Below are 20,891 nucleotides of genomic sequence, written 5' to 3'. Positions count from 1 at the left end.
GGAAAGTTAAATCTCTCAGAAGCGATAACGATGGAGAATATATGTCGAATGAATTTGAAAACTTATGTGCATCAGAAGAAATTCAATGGGAGTTAATAGCACCTCATAACCCACAACATAATGGGGTGGCTGAAAGGAAGAACAAAAGTATTGTGGGAGTGGCACGAGCGATGTTACATGATCAGGGCCTACCGTTGCACTTGTGGGCTGAAGCATGCAACACAACTGTTTATTTGCAGAACAAAATCCCTCATCGAATTCTCAGGATGAGTACACCAAAAGAAGCTTTTTCAAGTAAGAAAATAGATGTGGCACACTTTAGGATCTTTGGTTCATCAGTCTATTGTCATGTTACCAAGGATGCACGGAAAAAGCTAGAGCCAACAACTGAGTTGGGCATATTTGTGGGGTACACTGATACACCTCACAACTATCGGGTGTACCTTCCATCCAATAGGATGAAAGTGGTTCGTAGAGATGTGAAGTTTGATGAAGAGAAGGCTATGAGATGTTCCATTGAGAGGGAGATTCTGTTACATGCATATGATGATATTTTAGCTCCAAAGGAGGAACCTCAAGATGATGTGGAGAAACCACATGCAGAGGAGAAGAGAGTGGAAGTAACTACTCATGCAAAGACTTCCAAAGAGGGAAGGAAGCACACCAGATAGGCTAACAAATTAATGCATGATGCTAGAGAGAACGTGGGAGCACCCACATCACAACGCAAGCAAAGGAGGTCACCAGATCGATACACTTACTACATGGGTCTGACAAGCAAGGGTGTAGAGGTTGAGCCAACCTCATTAGAGGAAGTAGTGTAAAAACTAGTATGTGTTGATGACATGGTTGAGGAGTTTTTGTGGCCAGCAACAACCCCTCTTTTTTATCTAGCATCAGTAATAAAACTAAATAAATGGGGACCCTTTTACTAAAAATAAAAAAACTAGCACTTATATTTCCCTTTGAATAAAACATACTATCATAAGCATAGGAAAACACCCGCAAAACCCAAAAAACATAAGTTTTATGATAAGTTCCGAATAAGATCATTCTCTTAACAATAAAACATTGCATTGCAAAGGGTAATGGGAGACATCATATAAACAAGCTTTCGAAATTGCGAAAACGCGATGCGAGATCACTCGCCTTAAAGAATCATCGCACATCGCGGATTTTATATACCGCAAGTATCACCTAAGATAAAATATCTCGACCCGGCGATATGCGATAAGGCATCTCACAAATCGCATCTCGCAGATGCATAAGGTAATAAATGATTGTTAACAAAAGGATTAGCGATATTGCAATCTGCGATATTGCGATCTGCGATATTGCGAAGCAAATCGCAAAATCGCTTTATCGCAGATCGGCAGGGCTCATTGTTCAATAAAGTATTTTTCGTAATCCGATACCAAGTTATGGGCATTAATGTCAATTTAGTGGTAAGTTGATGGTCATTTATGAGATAAGATTTAGATCTGATCGAAAGGTTGTTTCACGTAGGGTGATATATTTGATATGATTTTGAAATTAAGAGCTTTCCCGTCACCTTATCTCTTACCATTATTCTTTCTTTACTTCAAAAAACTTGCAGGAGTGGCAAGTAGAATAATATACGCAGCAGTGTGCAGAACGTAATGGGAAAGAAGGGAAAAGCTCTGGTTGCTGAGGACAAAGAGATGACGCCCTTATTCATAGACACCACCTGTACTAGAGATGCCAGCATAACCACTTGGGAAGGCATGTATAGTCTGCTCAAAGAAGAAAACCCCAGAGTTATGGAAGTTAAAGCAACAATAGACTCACGCGGGTCATCTGAGGCATCAATTACTGAATTTGCATGTTCATTCCTTCATCGAATAGCGGCAAGGCCAAAAATACTTCCATACACAGACATGGTCAAGTGGGCACTGGACAATGCATAATTAAAGTCTCGAAGCCAAGACCTCATTGGGTCGTTCACCTCACAAGATTTAAGGCTTATGTATCATCTACCAGAGCCGCAGGCAAGCTACAACAAACAGTTCGTGGAGAAGTTCGCTAAAGAAAACGAAGATTTGGCGGAGTGCACCAAGAACTGGTTGGCAAGGGAAGAGCCATTGAAAAAGGATAAACATGGTATGTACAGTACTGGTTCCCTCTCCTCCCCGTATTGTTTTGCTACTGCTATGCTATGTAGGCTATTTGGAAGGCCCGACATCACCAAATTTTCATCCGAGTGGCTACCCCTATTAGATGCAGCCACTAATGCCACTATTATGGATTGGGCTCATATATTGTCTGATAATTTAGCTTCGACTATTTGGAACTACCGGTCTAAAAGAACTACCTCTCAGAGGATTTATCCTCCTTTCTTTTTAGCTGCCTATGTTATGGATGCAATCTGTTCTGTTTCTAGATTTCCTATAATGGGTTGGAAGTGGACCATACAGAATCCCTTGCCCATTCACATTTATCATAAAGAATTGTGGGATTCCAAGTTCATCCCGTATTTTTACAGAATTTGTCATGGAATGATGTTACCTCTTCACAGAATGTTGTATAATAGGGACGCCCCAAGATTTTCCCCCGAAGCGGAAGTTGATATTCTCCCTGTCGCAAGATGGTTTGGGGAAGAATTTTTCACCTATGTCAGAGTATTTGGAAGCATCGCTTCCCCTCATGTGCTACCCTTATATGTTCTTGATAAGTTATTGGCTCGAGAAATTGCCTACCAAACCTGCGGGGTGGGAGGAATGAGCAGAGAGTTGAAAGACAAGAAGAAGGCCATCTAGCCGCAATTTCCTGTGGCCTGTGGGGCCTTTTCACTGTTTGATTTAGGTCATGCATTCAAAGAAGTAGACAATATGCTAAGTCTACGACTGTTCAAGTTTCCAGGGAGACAATTCGACCCCTTTGATGTCATTAAGAATTTTACTACTGCTGTCAAGATAAAAGTATTTTCTAAAGAAGATGATCTTTTTGATGATATCTTCCAACAGAAAAGCACACTGAAAGAAGTTTTTCATATGGCTCAAATTCAATTTCCCCCAGCAGAATTCCAAGAATTCAAATTGTATAGAGAAATGAGACTAGCAAACATCCCCTTGGATAAGTTGCGCTTAGAACCAATAAGGGATCCAACTCCCAATATTATTTTAAGTGGAAGTTTGAGTACAAACAAGTCCAAGTCTAAGTCTGGGAAAGAATCACCAGAATGCTCTAAGCGGTCCGAAAGTGACCATAATAAAAGTGAAGGGTTAGTTAGAGATACTGCCCAATCTAAAGAGCGCCCAGAGCAATAGGTCTTGACTACACCATAGGTAAAGGTTCCCCCTCCCCTCATCCAACCACCAAAGCCAGTGAGAACTGAGCTAGATAAAGAGTGGGAAACATTCAATGAATTGATTAATACTGAGGAGCAGAACACGAAGACACCTGAGAGTACAGTGCAGACAATGATAGATATGATCATTGGAACAGTGAGCAATGCTCCAGAAATGGAGCATATTCCCATTACCCCATCATCTGAAATCATGCTCAAGATAGAGGAGATTCCTCCTTTAGATGTATTTTATAGTCCGCAGCACAAGGTGTGGTGAGAAGACAAAGAAAGAAAAGGAAATTGGACAGCGTGCTCTCACCTGAGGCAGAGCAGCTAGATGTCCTTTGGCGAGACCCTACCACTGACCCTACTGAAAATCTGACTAAGTTATCCCAGATCGCAGGAGCCTATGCTTCTGCTACCATTGATAAAGCATTCGAGGTACAACAATTACTTAAGGATAGAGAGGAACAAATCCAAGTTTTGCAGCAACAGCTACAGCAGGCCAGTGCCAACCGTGAAGTAGAGGAGAAGTTAGAAAAATTACAACAAGATTTTCAACAAATGTAGCTGGGGTATCAAAACAATTTGGCCGAAAAAGAAAATTAGTTACAAACTATGCTAGAATTGCATAGAGATGACCCCAAAATTACAGAGTTTGTCTCAGAAGCCCTTGCCTTAAATGACCAACTCTTGCAACAACAAGAGGCATTATGCCAAAGAATATCGCAATGGAGTCCCCATTGCGAGATGAGCGATAAAATTACAAATCAAGTCGTGGATTTGTGACTCAATTATGATTTGATTGATAAAATAATTTCTGATTATTTGAAATGGCAGGAATCAGAGGAAGGGAAGAAAGCAGGCTTGCTCAGAATCAATGAAGCCCACAAAGAAATGCTTTTCCATAAGTGGGACACACAGATTAAAAAGGAAAAACACGCAGTGGAGGAAGCAGTGATAGCGGCGAACAACGTCACTGACTGTGTCAATGAAAATATTCATAGAGCTAACCTGATATCAGAAACTGCTCCAAGATTTCTCCCAAAGGCACAACAACTGCAGACAGGCTGGAGACAAAAAGTTGAGGAAAAGGCAGAGTCCATCAAGAAGTTAACCAAGTTGAAGTGGGACACTTACTGGCAGTACTTGGTTAAACCGCACAGTCAATGCATGACTCTCAAATGCCTTATAAACTCTGTCGAGAAGTTAGCGCCAATGCTTGCCGATTCTGTTTTCACAGGACAACTAAAATCCAACCAACACAACTCAAGCCGATGCTGAATGCTTGCGATCTTAGAGAACATATACATAGATAGTTAATTTCCAGATACAGTTTTAGTTTTATTTTTGATTTATTTTTTCCTTAGATGAGGACGGTCATTTAAACCTCCTCTTATATTTTTGTAATAAACTATTTTTAGTATTTAGGTAGTATTATTTTAACCCCTCTCATGCATTTAGGGAGGGGTCCTGAAATTTGTCAAAAACGTTTCCTCAGAACATGCACTTCTGCACCCTCAGAGGAGGTTTTGATGAATGAATGGAACAATATTTGTTGATATCTGTGTTTGATGTCTGCTACTGAAATGCATTTCTGTACTCTTAGTAGATATTGAATTAGGAAGAGATAAATCTATATTGCTGAAGCTCATGAGTAGAACTTGTTATCAATGGTACTTTTATCTCTTAATAATTTCTACTTATGTGTCAAAGTAATATTTTATGTTCAGTTATTTATATATGAAGGCTTGAATGTTTGAGTTATCATTTGGCACTTTTGTACGGTGATGACTATTCTGTTTATGCTTAATGTATGAATGACTTATTATGCGATATGCTTCTCACAATTGTTTCAGCTAATTTCTTATACGAAACAATTCATTTTTAACGAATTCTTTTCTCATAGCGATTGAATGATCTTTATTATCAATTGCTGTTAGAAACTATTTTAGATCGCATAAGAAAAAAGTTAAATCCCGGGTTAGTTTTAAAGTTAGATATTTCTGTTCATTAGAATATAATTACATGTTTTGAATTAGACTTAGATTAAAAGCATTTTACTTAGAAATCTTTAGAAAAGGAAATATCAATTCTTATCATCACACACACAAATTGGGAAACTGGTCCCATTATCCCCAGTCAGACCCACCATCCCAAACGGAAAAGGAGTTGCTTTCAAGGTCCGGACCAAGTGGGTATCCCCCTTGTTGTAGACCCGATTTTCAGGGCTTCAACAAGAGTATGACTCCATTATCAGAAACAATGTTTGGGAAGTGGTCCCAAGACCAACATACAAGTTAGTGGTGAGTTACTGATGGCTTTACAAGGTAAATCAAGCAGTAGATGGGAGTGTGGAGAAACACAAGGCCATATTTGTGGCTAGAGGGTTATCTTAGGTGGAGGGAATTGATTACGATGAGACTTTTGCTCTAGTATCAAGGTACTCTTCAATCAGATCTATTCTAGCACTTTCAACACAGATGGGATGGAAGACACATCAGATGGATGTGAAGACAACATTCCTCAATGATATGATTGAGGAAGAGGTGTATATTGAGCATACAGAAGGATTTGAGACCTTCAACAGAGAGTCACCTGTTTGCATATTCAAGAGAGCGTTATATGGACTAAAACAAGCACCCTATGCTTGGTACACTAGAATTGCCAACTATTTCACCAGCTTGGGCTTCACCAAAAGTGAAGCAGATGTGAACCTTTACCATATTGTGGTTGAAGGTAAATTGTTGATTATAGTATTATATGTTGATCATTTGATTCTAACAGGTGATGAGAAGCTGATAAAATCTTGCAAAACGATCTTGCAAGATTATGGATTTTCTTGTGAACTTTTTTTATTATACTTATCAATCTCTTAGGGAAAGTATGTCAACGAGATATTGAATAAGTTCCACATGGAGAGAAAAAAACCCATGGAGACTCCTCTAGTGGTTAATTGGAGGAAGGAAGATGCTGCTTCAGGTGAAGTAGTGGAGGCTACTATTTATAGATAGTTTGTGGGTTCACTTATGTATTTGGTCAACACACGACCGAACATGTGTTTTGCAGTTAACTAGCTTAGTCAAGCCATGGTTAAGCCAACCAAAATTTATTGGAAGACAAATAAACATGTGTTGAGATACCTCAGAGGCACCACTAAGTTTGGTATTTGGTACATATAGACATAGGGAGTGAAGCTTCAAGGTTTCATAGATGCATATTGGGTAGGGCGTCCATCCGATAGGAAGAGCACATCAGGGGGAATATTCAGTATTGGGTCAAGAATAGTTTCTTTGTACAACAGGAAGCATAGATCAATTAACCTCAGTTTATCATAAGCATAGTACATGGTTGTTATTCAAGCAAATTGTACGGCTATCTCGATGAGGAATATCCTTGTTGGGTTATTTGGTCAGTAGATGGATCCTACGGTAATTTATTGTGAGAATCATAGTTGTATCAAACTCTTTGAGAATCCAATTTTTCATGAGTAGTCCAAGCATATCAACATCCAGTATCACCATCTACGAGATTGTGTGTAGAGGAGAATCATGTTGCTATAGTACATTCCTACATAGGAGCAAGATGCAGATATTTTTTCAAAGGCATTTTCAAGATGCAAATTTTATTTTCACAGAGGTAGGATTCGCGTAGCAGATAATCCATTTCTTGTTTAGAGGGAGTGTTGAAAATGAAACAAGGAAATCCTAATTTAATTTTTTCCTTGAATTAAATTAGGAATTAAATTTTAATTCCACATATCATGACTACTTGTAATAGTTAACTAAGTTAATTTGAATTAGTTGGATCAATTAATTCGAGTTGAGGGTCTAACTTGAGTCATGTAGAGTGTATCCTATGTTTTAGGGGCCCTCGTTGAGTTTATTTAGAGTTGTAATTATTTAATTTAGTTTAAATGAGTTAAAGTCAGATAAAATAGTTCCAACTGATGGAGGAATTAGTGGGATATCTAGTAGTGGGGTGTAACCAACACTGATCAATCAGTAAACTAAAGATTCACTCATAATTAACTCATGCATGTCATACCAGAGACAAACCTAGTTAATATTGGAGTTCGGGGACAATGTACTATCAATTGCATAATCATCTGAATTGTACAGGTGGTGCATGTAATCAGAGGAAGGCATATGAGGGTTGCGCAATTCATATTTGTGAAATTTCCCAATTAAATATGGGTTAATTCCCTAGGAAACCGTGCAAGGAAATATGAGCTTGGCATACATCAGAATTGGCTAAGTATTGACTTGATCTTGTCTAGGACGCTGTGAGATAGATAAATATAGTCCAGAGGTTGCTCGGGCTCGATCATTTATTGTCTCCGCTGATGAGTAGAGTAGATTCAAGCCAATTTTTTTTAGCATATTACAATCCGTAGTTTGAATCTACAAGGAATTTCTACACTTAAGTGGGAGAAAGTGCTTGAAGAAATGGGATAGCATATGAAGTTTCGGAAGTTGTGGTTGGTTCCTTTCATTATTATAGAAAATATTGGACCTGGTACTTTTCGATTGCAAACCTTAGAGGGGAAATTCAAGTCTCTTCCATTGAATGGAAAGTTTCTAAAAATATATTTTGCATGATTCCCTTTGAGGAATTCCATTTTTTAAACATTTCATTTCAAAATTGTAATATGTTTTGTTTTAGTTTGATTTGATTTTTCTTCTTGACTTTGCTTAATTTTTGTATGATTTTTGGATCTAGTTCTTTCTTAACTCTATCTCTTATTTTCACTTGGGAAATTAGCATTTCTGTCTGAATTTTTTTTAATTTCTGAAATATTTTTGAAAAGGTGCCTCTAACATTTCTAATTGGCTTCTCTCTAGTTTTGGCAATATGTTATCTAAACTACTGAGACTTACCTGTAGATCATTATCATTTATCCTGAAACTTATTTTCCAAAGGACTTGTCATTTTTATTAGGAAATTTATATTACAATAGTTCTATTTAGGATAATATTATTAACCATTCAGAAATAATTGTCATGATCAAATTCTTATGCCATCCTTGATTTTAAGGATCATTTCAGATTTGCTTCCCTATATGATTTGATATTCTCTTTGGAAAATAATTGACTAGAAGATTATTTGTATAGAAGGAATTGGCCAAAGGATAGGAGGTCTCATCATGAGACAACGTATCATGATCATGAATCCTTACAAAATGATGTAGCTAAATTTGTTCACCAAGCCAAGGTAATGGATTTCAGTTGTAAAAATGAAGGATAGGAGGTCTTATCACAAGCCGACTTGTTCATTTTTTATAAGCTTTGTGAATGGAATTGTAGACAAATAGTTACCAAGCCATAACAATGGAATTTTTCTAATTCCTCTTTAATTCTAAAATATGATGAACATTTAGCATATGGACACAGGCATCTGGAAATTGGTTAAAGGGTATCCCTATCAAGGCTATATATGCCTGCAGGAAATAGTGGCCATGCCCATGGTATTGCAGTTATATTTTAGGGACCATCAACTATTTGGTTAATTCATATTCCTTAAGGTTTAACATTGTTGATCATTATTGTCACTGTAAATCAAACCAAGCGTGTTCTTCTATATCGATTTCTTAATTATGATGATGGTTATACAAAACTTTTATTATAATTTTTATCATATATTTAATATTTTAATTGGAGATGAATACCTTTCAGTTTATTTAATTTGAGCATCTTATGTTTATCTTCCCGATTCCAATGGAGATAACTGGTTTGCCTAGTTAGTCGTCATTTGTTGGTTTCCCAACGACCCCACTTTCATTTCTTTTTTTTTGAATGCCCCCCTATTTGCTTATATTAAAATTTTGAGTATTTGATCATAACTTGATTTTGGACATCGATTTTTGAATTTCTTGAAAAATTCTATGCTCTAGAAAGCCTTTGTTTCCTCGTGACTTTTGTTTTGAGCCTTCAACCAACTATGCAATAGGTTCTTTTATATTATTTCCATGGTTATTTTCATGTTGGTTATTTTTGATGCATTTTTTGTTTATTTTAAATCCTAATGTTGTTTTCACCATAGATTAGTTATTAACGTTTTTCACAAAAGGATAAAAACACTTGTGTTTTTATCACTTTAATGTTATAAGGATATCACTACGTTATTCTTATAAACATTATTTGTTATGTAACCAGCTCACAAAATGGAAGAAAATATAGAGCAATGACTTCAAAATTAGCCTCTTCGAGGGGGCAATCTCATTTATATTACACAAATGAAAAATTCTTGGATGATACAAATGAAAAGACCTCCTTTCTATATATAGGAGTCTAAGGGGTCACAATATAGTCAAGCCGACATAACAATAATAATGTAAGGGCGCAACAATAACAATAGTGGGCTTCTATGGGGACAACATGGGCACAAAAATAACAATAAGGGGCTACAATGATAATAATAATAATAATAAGGGAATACACTAGTATTATAGGGACCTAACATGCCCCTCTCCTTCAGAAAAGTGTTTTCCTCAATGCTTTAGTAGTTTTGGATGCTTCTGTATAAAATTATTATCCTCCCATGTGGAATCTTTAGCGGTAAGTTCTTCCACTTGATGAGATACTCTGAAATTGATCGATTTCGTAGCTGTCGATTTCTTGTTTCTGTGACTACTTCAGGTTCCAATATGATTTTTCCTTCCTTGTCAAGTTTTGGCAATATTATTTGAACTAGGAGCTTGTCACCTATAACCTTCTTTAAGCAGGAAACATGGAACACTAGGTGCACTCGGGAATCTGTAGGAAGATTCAATTTGTATGCCATAGTACCAATCTTTTGCAACACCTTATACGGACCATAATACTTTGGTGATAATTTATTATCCTTCTTAGCTTGCTTGAGGAGCATTTGTTTGTATGGTTGTAGCCATAGAAATACCTAGTCACCTACTTCAAAACTTCTTTCGCTGCGATGTTGATCTATTTGTTGTTTCATTCTATTTTGGGCCAAAGTGAGGTTATCCTTTAAGAGTTGGAGAACTTGTTGATGATGCGCGATGTGATATTCCATTGCTTGAACCTCAGATTTTTCTCTTAAATATGATGTGATGGACGTTGGATGATATCCATAAAGTGCCATAAATGGGGTCATTTTTGCTGTAGTATGGAAGGAAGTGTTATACCACCATTCACCCAAAGGCAACCATTTTACCCATTGCATTTGTTTATCAGATATAAAGCAATGAAGATATCCTTCCAAACATTTGTTCACTATCTCAATTTGCCCATCAGGTTGAGGATGATGAGAGGAACTATGAACTAACTAAGTAACCAGACTAGAAAATAATTCTTTCCAAAAATTTTCAGTGAAAATGGGATCTCTGTCGCTTACAATAATCTTTGGGTTTCCATGTAGCTTTTGAATTGTTTCCATAAATGTAGTAGAAATTGTACTGGCTTTAAAGGGATAAGATAATGCACAAAAGTGTGCATAGTTGGTAATTCTATCAACTGCCACCATGATGACACTCTTTCCTTCGGACTTGGGTAAACCTGTGATAAAATCCATTGAAACCTCCTCCCAACATTGACTTGGAATGGTTAAAGGTTGTAATAGACCTGGGGTCTTAATTGTTTCAACTTTATTTTGTTGGCAAACCAAAGATTCCGCCACAAAATTTTGAATATTAGATTTAAGGCCATCCCAAAAAAATTCCTTCTTAACCCTGTGGTAAGTTTTTAAAAATCCTTAGTGCCCTCCTAAGGGAGAGGTGTGCAATTGCATAAGAATCTTTTGTTTTAGTTGGGAATTTTTACAGAGGTATAAGCAATCTTTGTACCATAACGAATCATTTTTCCAGCTAAATGTATTAGATGTACTGGAGTCTTGTTGTAACTTTTGAATGAGTGCCCACACTTCTTCATCATTCTTCAATTCATCCCTTTCTTCATTTATCCAATTTGGTTGGATAATAGAAATGGCGCTAAGCAATGCTTCCACATCCTCATCCTTTCTTGAGAGTGCATCTGCAACAACATTTTTCTTCCCTTTTTTGTAGATGATTTCAAAGTCATAACCCAACATATTTGTGACCCATTTTTTCTGCTCTTTTGAAGATAATCTTTGTTCTAAAAAGTATTTAATATTATCATGATCTGTTTTTACCTTGAAGTGTCTTCCCATTAGTTAAGGTCTCCATTTCTTAAGTGCATGTAGTATTGCCAACATTTCCTTCTCATATATAGCTTTGTGTAAATACTTTCCTTTGATTGGACGACTTTCAAAATAAATGGGTCTTTCTTCTTGCATTAAAACAACACTAATTCCATTTCCTGAGGCATTACATTCCATAATAAAGGTTTTTTTGAAGTCTGGCATAGCTAAGACCAGTGCTTGGAACATTACCTCTTTAAGATGTTAAAAGGATTTCTTTGCTTCTGGAGTCCAATAAAATGCACCTTTATTTAGTAATGTTGTTAGAGGTGCTGCTATTCTCCCATAATTCTTAACAAACTTGCAATAATAACCTGTCAACTCGAGAAATCCTCGCAAATGCTTTATGGATGTGGGGATTTTCCATTCCTCAATGGCTTTAATTTTTCTAGGGTCTACCTTAACATCTTCATGAGATACAATATGACCAAAATATTCAACCTCTTGTACTCCAAAGAAACATTTGGAGGTTTTTTCATATAATTGTTTCTCCTCCAATAGTCTGAGCACTCTATCAACATGTTTAACATGATCCTTTCAAGATTTGTTGTAGATTAGTATACCATCAAAAAATACTAACACAAATTTTCTAAGGAAGGGTTTGAAAATGGAATTCATCAAACCTTGAAATGTAGAAGTTGCATTGGTAAGGCCAAAAGGCATGACCAAAAATTCATAATGACCCTCATGAGTTCTAAATGTTGTTTTCGAAATGTCTTCAGTCTTCATTCCGATTTGATGATATCCTAAACAAAGGTCCAACTTGGTGAAGTAAATTGCTCCATGCAATTCATCCAATAATTCATCAATGACAGGAATGGGAAATTTATCTTTAATGTTGAGCTCCCTATAATCCAGACACATGCACCATGATCCATCCTTCTTATGCACCAATACTACTGGAGCAGAGAAAGAACTTTGACTAGGTTGAATTATACCACCCTCTAGCATTTATGCAACCATATGTTCAATTTCACTCTTTTGGGCATAGGGATATCTGTAAGGCATGATGTTTGGAGGAACACTTCCTAGAATCAAATGAATAGAATGATCATGATCACGAATAGGTGGGAGGCCTTTGGGAGTCTCAAATACCTTGCAATGATTGTCCAAGACCTTTTGGAGATATGGAGAAATAGATGATTTCGACGTGGGAACATCTAGGGAACATAATTGTGAAATTACGCCACGCTGTTCTTTCTTTAGAAGATTTGTCATGCCATTAGAGTTGATTATCTTTCCCAGTTTCCCTGTGATACCCCTTAATTCAACTTCCTTTCCTTTTGAAAAAAACAAATTAAGAAAAGTTCTTGAAAATTAAAGGCTACGCAAAGATTGTAACCTTTGGAATCCTAGTACAACATCAACACCACCCATTGGAATGGAAAGCATTGGACTATTCAACACATATTCTCCCATGGATAGCTTGATATTATGGCACTTTCAAGAGAAATTTATGGTTCTTCCATTTTCAACCATCACTTGACACTCTAGTGCTAGATATAGGAAGAAATTCAATTCCTTCGCTATCTTACAATGAATAAAATTATGGGTACTGCCTGAATCAATCAACACTATTACCTTTTTCTTCTTGATATGTCCTTCTATTTTGATAGTTTGAGGAGTGGTTATTCTGGCCAATGCATTACAAGATATGGTCAGATTCATTTATTCTTTCTCTAGGCTTTGTTCCTGGTGTGTATCCTCTTATTTTGATGTTTCTTATTCCTTTTCTTCTTCCTCTTCACAATATATGTAAAATAATTTCTTCTCAGCACACTTATAACCTTTATTGTATTTTCTATCACAACCGTAACAAAGCCCTTTTGCTATTTTTTCTTCCAATTGTTGTGGTGTCAACCTTGTAGGTCGTGGAAAGCTAGGAGCAACAACACTTCCATATTTATAGTTGTGATTGGTAGGATTCCTTGTTGCCATAATTTTTCTTTCAATTTTTCTTGCCAACCTAAATGCCTTCTTAATTGAATCAGGTTCCCAAGGCGAAATGCATGTTGGATGTTATCTTTTAATGTCCCTATGAACACATCAATCATATGCTCCTATGGAATATCTTTTGCCCTTATATTCAATTTTTGTAAGTCCTTAGTGTGCTCCACCATTGAACCTTTTTGTTTGATATTTATCAATTGGATAAAAAAGGTGTTTCTTTTTGTATCCTCATAATGTGCTATCGTTTCTTCCGTAAAAATTGCCCAAGTGACAATTTGTTTACGAGAGAAAAGCCAATGATACCATACAAACTGATTGGGTTCCAAATATAAAGTTGCAATGAGTACCTTTTGTGTGTTTTGCACATTATGGAGATTGAAATAATTCTCCATCTGTAGTATCCATGTTACGGGATCCTTGCCATCAAACTTCCTCATATCGATCTTTGGAACATGGTGGGTCTTCAATCCAACGTTAGAGTTTATGAAATCATGACTAACATTTATTTTGTTCTCATCATGAGTTTCCTCTACTACCTTTTCATGGGATAAAGGGAATTGAAGCATTTCTTGTAGCAACTTTTCCAAACCTCCTTTCAAACCTTCCATGTCTTTCTTCAAATCTTCAATGTTTACTTCTAAACCATCCATCTTAGATTCCACGCCATCCATATTAGCTTCCATGCCATTCTTTAAACCATCCATCTTAGATTCCATCCCATCCATATTAGCTTCCATGCCATTCTTTAAACCATCCATCTTAGCTTCCATGCCTTTCTTTAAACCATCCATATTAGATTCTGTTACTTTTTGTGAGAGTGAAATTTGTTGCACTTGGTCTCGTAATTTTGATATATCAAGTTGGCATTTCTTCATATTCTTCATGATTCATGCTAGAAATTTTAGGTTGCTTACTAGGTGTTTCCATTTATTTCTTTGGAGCATCAATTAATGATAATTATACTTCACTATGTCCTTTAAATTCCTTCAAACTAATTTTTCAAACCAAACTTGTACAAAATTTTAAAAAGACTACACACCTTTTTTGGCTTTGTAGGAGCTCGATATTGAATTTGTTGTATCTATGTAATTTCGAATCTCCAAGGTCTCAATTTTTGTCCTATGGTATCCCTCTGCGTCCTCGTTCTAACCTTGCAAGTCTGATTACGATTGGGTTATCCAAGAAAGAGTTATTCCAAATCTCCCACGACGACTTGAGTATAGACTGGTTCAGTAGAACGAAATTTTATGAAGTTCCATGCGTCACTGTTTCAAACTTCAGACCTGAAACCGATACAAAGAAAACTACATTCCGTTTTCTTTTTGTAACTTTATACGAAATTTCAATATGATGCTCAGAGAGAAATTTAGGATGCGTTTCCCTAGGTCACCTGTTTGAGATATAATTCGGGAGCCTGCAAAAACCCTAACTTCCATCAATCATATCCCCGAAACTGTAGCAAGAAAAGATATGAAATTCGGACCCGAGGTTCATCAATATTTTGGCTCAAATGGGTTTTAATTTTAGCTTCTGAAACATCGTAGAAAACAAGTGATAGCGAAAATTCCACGATGATCTGTTTGAATACGTGAAACCCTAGAATCCAAAGCTTTGATACCAATTGTTATGCAACCAGCTCACACAATAGAACAAAATATAGAGAAACGACTTCAAAATCAGCCTCTTCGAGGGGGAAACCTCCTTTAAATTACACAACTGAACAATTATTGGATGATACAAATGACAAGACCTCCTTTGTATATATAGGAGTCTAAGGGATCACAATATAGTCAAAGCCGACATAACAATAATAATGTAAGGACACAACAATTGTAGTAGTGGGCTTCTATGGGGCACAATAATAACAATATGGGGATAACATGGGCACAAAAATAACAATAAGGGGCTACAATGACAATAATAATAAGGGAATACACTAGTATTATGGGGACCTAACATTATTAGGGATGGATCCTTGGGTGAATGTATTGAAACTATCATATAATGTTTTAGGGGTGAATTCTATAGTTGTATGGTTTGTTGGGTTAGACCCTATATTAGGTGGGCGGACCTACCTATGGTTTTGTGCATGGTTTTCGCACATGGTTTTGGGCACGATGGTTTTTGGTCCATGGTATTTGATGCTTCGACATGTATATATATGTATTGTAACATTAAAAGGAATATAATGAAAAAATCAAGCTGGTAGTCCCGGTTTTGGGATCCATGGGAAAGATCCATGTGTATATGTGTTTCATGTGTTATTCTCTCGCATTGTTTATTTTCTGTTCTTAGAATTCGTATGCAGGTAATTTCTATACGGGGTTAAAACCTACATTTGGTATCAGAGCTATTTTGGCTTCAAGGGGACGCCTTTGTTGCTGAGGGGTTTCGCTCAGGCCTATGGTAGAACTTGTTCAGTGGGAGATCCGCGGGATCAATTCTGGTGGTGAAAGAAGATGGCGAGTAGTGGAAAGATAGAGATTGAAAAATTTAATGGTCAGGGTTTCGAGTTCTGGAAACTCAAGATGGAGGATCTGTTAGTGGATAAAGATCAGTTGATCGCGGTAGATCCAGGTACTAAACCAACGGGAGTGTCCGATGAAGAATGGAAGAAGTTGGATCGGAAGGAAAATAGAACAATACGATTGTGTGTCTCAGATTCAGCATTGTTGAATGTATCAGGGGAAGCTATGGTGAAGGCTTTGTGGGACAAGTTAGGGACTTTGTACCAATCTAAGTAAATCTCCTGACAAAGGAAAGGGATCTGATGATGCTCCTTCTACAGAGGTGAAAACCACCTCAGATGAAGGTGGGGATGTGTAGTTTTCTTCTTCAAGTACACATGTAGATCATGAGGCATGGTTGATTGACTCAGGTGCATCCTTTCACTTCACTCCCCATAGAGAGTGGTTCTGCAAGTATGAGAAATATGATGGTGGTGATGTATTCTTGGGGGATGACAGGAAGGCTAGAATCATTGGCTGCAGAAAAGTTAAGTTGAAGTTGCAAGGTGGAAGGATTAGAACACTTCTGGGTGTTCTGCATATTCCTGCATTGGCCAGAAATCTGATTTCTGTAAGCAAGTTGGATGATGCAGGTGTAAAAATAGTGTTCAAGAAGGATACCTGCAAGATGGTTCGGGGAGCACTGGTATTGATGTGGGGAGTTCGGATAGGAACTCTGTACAAGCTGCAAGGTAACACTATTGTTGATGGGTGAAACAGTTTTGTGGTTCCTGAAAGTGGAGAAGAAAATCTAGTGGTCTCTGGAGAAAAGACCATGTTATGGCATGAAAGGCTTGGACATATTGGAGAGAAGGGCCTTCGAATAATTCATGGTAAAGGTATGGTAGAAGGTATGACTAATAGCTCTCTGGATTTTAATTTCTATGAAAATTGTGTATATGGGAAGTAGAATCAGGTGAGTTTCCCCTCTGGTGGTAAGAGGGCGAAACATATATTAGAGCTTGTGCACAGTGATGTGTTTGGACCTTTGAGGGTTCCATCACTAGGTAAGTCTGTGTACTATGTATCATTTATAGATGACTTCTCAAGGAATACATGGATATATTTCCTTAAGAAGAAATCTGAAGTTTTTGACAGGTTTAAAGAATTTAAGGCTTTGGTGGAAAACCAGACAGAGAATAAGATAAAGGTGTTGAGGACAGATAATGGTGGAGAGTTTTGCAAGAAAGAATTTGAAGAATTATGTAAGAAGTGTGGTATAGCACGTCAAAAGACTACTCCATACACACCTGAGCAAAATGAAGTTGTAGAAAGAATGAACAAGACATTGATGGAAAGGGCAAGAAGCATGCTCAATGGTGTCGGGTTAGGACATGAATTCTGGGCAGAGGCGGTAGAGACTGCATGTTACCTAGTCAACAGATCACCTTCATCAGCGTTGGAGGATAAGACTTCACAAGAGGTATGGACTGGTAAGAAACCCTCTCTTTCACATCTGAGGCTATTTGGATGTGATGCATATGTACATGTTCCAAAGGAGAAAAGAACAAATTTAGATAGTAAATATGAAAATTACATCTTTATTGGGTATAAGGATGGTTTAAAGGGTTATAAACTTTGGAACCCAGTAACAAGGATGGTTGTGTACAGCTGAGATGTGGTGTTCAGAGAGGTGAATGATGTTATTAAACATGAAGTCCAACCAAAGGAACCTGAGAAGATAATGTTTGAGCTAAAGGAGGAAGAATCAAACTCTACAGCAAAAGAGGAATCATAAGATGAACATCCACAAACTCCTCTTGTGAGAAGATCAGTTGGTGAATGAAGGAAGCCAGAAAGGTATAGTCCATCTGCTTTCTATTCAAATTTTTCTTTATCTATTACTGATGATGATCCCAAAACTGTGAAGGAACCAATAGATTTAGAGGATGGAAAACTCTGGAAAGAGGCCATGGTTGATGAAATGACATCTTTGCACAAAAATGAGGCTTAGGATCTGGTGGAGTTGTCGACTGGAAGAAACCTATTGGCAGTAAATGGGTGTTCAAGAAGAAGGCAAATGCAGAAGGAAAGGTGGATAAATACAATGCTCGGTTGTTAGCAAAAGGTTATTCCCAAGTGCTAGGAATTGATTTTGGTGATATTTTTTCTCTTGTTGCAAAGGTAGCTTCTATTAGATTACTGTTATCTGTTGCTGCTACTTTTTATTTTGAGGTAGAACAGATGGATGTGAAGACAACATTTCTTCACGGGGATTTGGAAGAGGAGATCTACATGAAGCAACCTGAAGGCTTTGTGGTGAAGGGTAAGAAAGAACTAGTATGCAAGTTAAAAAAGTATCTGTATGGGTTAAAATAGTCACCAAGGGTGTGGTATCAAAAATTTGATACATTTATATGGGGACTTGGCTTCACCAGAAGCAAAGCAGATCACTGTGTGTATTTTAAATTAATTGGTGACCATGTTATTTATCTAGTCTTATACGTGTATGATATGTTGCTAGTTATAAATGACAAAGAAATTATCCAGGATTTGAAGACCCAATTGTCCTCCAAATTCAACATGAAAGATCTTGGTGCTGCAAACTATATTTTGGGCATGGAAATTAAAAGAGATTGGGCAAAGAGGAAGCTATGGTTAAACCAGAGGAAGTATGTCGAGACAATACTGCAGAGGTTTAATATGCAGGATAGTAAACTGGTGAAGGTTCCTATTCTTGTAGGTGTGAATTTTTTTGCTGAACAGTGTCTCAAGACACAAGAAGAGGAAGAGGACATGTCCCATGTTCCATATGCAAGTGCAGTCGGTAGCCTGATGTATGCGATGGTTTGTACTAGACCAGACATTGCACATGCAGTGGGAGTATTGAGTAGGTTTATGTCAAAACCAGGGAAGGAGCATTGGACAACAGTGAAGTGGATTTTTAGGTATTTGTGTGGCACTAGTGATCATGGTTTGTGCTACCAAGGAAGACCGAGATTGGACAGAGTTTTGGATATTCATGGCTTTTTTGATGCAGACTGGGCTGGAGATATGGATCAGAGAAGATCTACAAGTGGGTATGTGTTTAACCTATTTGGAGCTGCATTCAGTTGGATGAGTAAGAAACAATTTGTAGTGGCACTATCAACTACAAAGGCAGAATACATAGCAGCCACTCATGCAAGCTGTTAGCGCTTGGAATTCACCTAGGCTGAGATAGACAAACTCTCAAGGCTACATCAAACCATTTCACCTCATAGCTAGCCCTACGAGGTATGAGAAGGCTCTCTCGGGTCAGATTTGATAGATCTTATAATATAATAAGCTGACCAATTAGGATCAAAGATATTAGGCTAGTAAATTGATAAGGGGGGTTGATTTAAAGATTTTTTGGGTTTTTGGTGGCAATTGGAGGGAGTGCAATTTAGGGTGCGGGGATTGAGCTCAGTTTTTGCAGGTGGGTCTTTGGGGCAAGGTAGGAGTCTATGCTGAAAACAAGACACTGCCAATGGGCAAGCCTGCAACTCTGTCAATGATGTGGGCTCTTCCCTCCTGTGATGACCACCCTTGCCTCCCCTACGAGGCCTCTGTTGTATCTCAATCTCAGTAGATGATGATCGGTCATCACCTTGCTCATTAGTCTCAGTGGTTGACATGGTGTTATTGAGCAAGGTGGAATAAATAAGTCAAAATGACCGCTGCCCTGCCTGCAAAATGCTGTGAAGTATGCTGTTTTCAAGGGGAAACATCATGAGGGATATGTTAGGGGAGGGAATTTACATATAGGAAAGGGAAAAAATATATATATAAGCAGGGAATTCTGAAGGAAAACATCACATAATGCTAAACATGTCATTCCATATTTCATCATTTGCAAATGAATACTGTATTAGGGAAATATGTTTTATGATCACCAAGGGAAAGGACAATATAGATTTTCATCATGGAGGGAATGAAAGTATAGGGGAATAGGGTAGCATCAATCATAAACATTTAACAGGCTGCTGCTTTTATATTTTGTCTTCAAATATCTTTCATGAGCATACTCTGTTTTTTCCACATTTTGAAATGACCATTTGATGCTAATATGAAACAGGGATTTTGGGTATTAGATTGTAAGAAGAAGGGAAGGGGATTGCTGTGATCATGTTACAATGGAAGGGAGAGGGAATTGATAACTTGGGAATTAGGGAAAAGAGAGGATATTAGGAATTAGGTTTGGGGGGACAGTGAAACCCTTTTAATAATCACTGCCAACTAATTTTTGTAACAGCAATTCATTTAGGACAGTGGCAGCTTCATCATGCTTTTACCATGGGGAATTAGGGTTTGACTGTGTGCTTTGATCATAGGGAGGGACATTCAATTGCCTAGGGAGTTTAACTGAAGGGACAAGCAATTGAATTGGGGTTTACATAGGGAAATAGGTAGGGAAAAACAGAGTTTTGAGAAAGGGGATGAAAACCATGCTAATACAAAACCCTAACACAGCAAGACTGCTTCTTTTGATAACTATGCAGCTGTATTTTTGATGAATTTTGTGATGACTTTAACACAGCTTTGAATCTTTGACATATACACAGCAAGATGACACTTTTCTTTATTTTTTATAAGGCTATGCAAATGACATTTTCACTGTTTTTACAATTTCTTATGTGCATGCCTTGTCATCACTTTTTATTTGTTTTTTTTTTTATAATGTTTCTTTTTCATTTTGCTGTGTTTTTATACATGAATTGCTGTGTGTAGTAGTGCTTAGGGTTAGAGCATGATACATGGTAGAAACAGGGTTTGGAATAGGGTTCAGGAGGGGTTAGGGTTTCATGGAATTTGGGGTAGGTTTTGAGTATTTTCTTTGCAAATGAGATTAATAAAAATGACATCCTAACACCTGTGATTTTATATTGGGAAAATGAATGGAGGGACTAAGGAAAAAATTGCCTTGAAAAACAAACATACTACCTAACATTAGCATGAAAAAACATCAAGTCATTTTAACCTATTTTCTATGG

The sequence above is a fragment of the Pinus tabuliformis genome, chromosome 2_2 (assembly GCF_031772625.1).
Source record: "Pinus tabuliformis cultivar Carrire ecotype Pingquan chromosome 2_2, CPIR1, whole genome shotgun sequence".
Classification (NCBI taxonomy): domain Eukaryota; kingdom Viridiplantae; phylum Streptophyta; class Pinopsida; order Pinales; family Pinaceae; genus Pinus; species Pinus tabuliformis.
Note: the sequence above shows the minus strand (reverse complement) of the source record.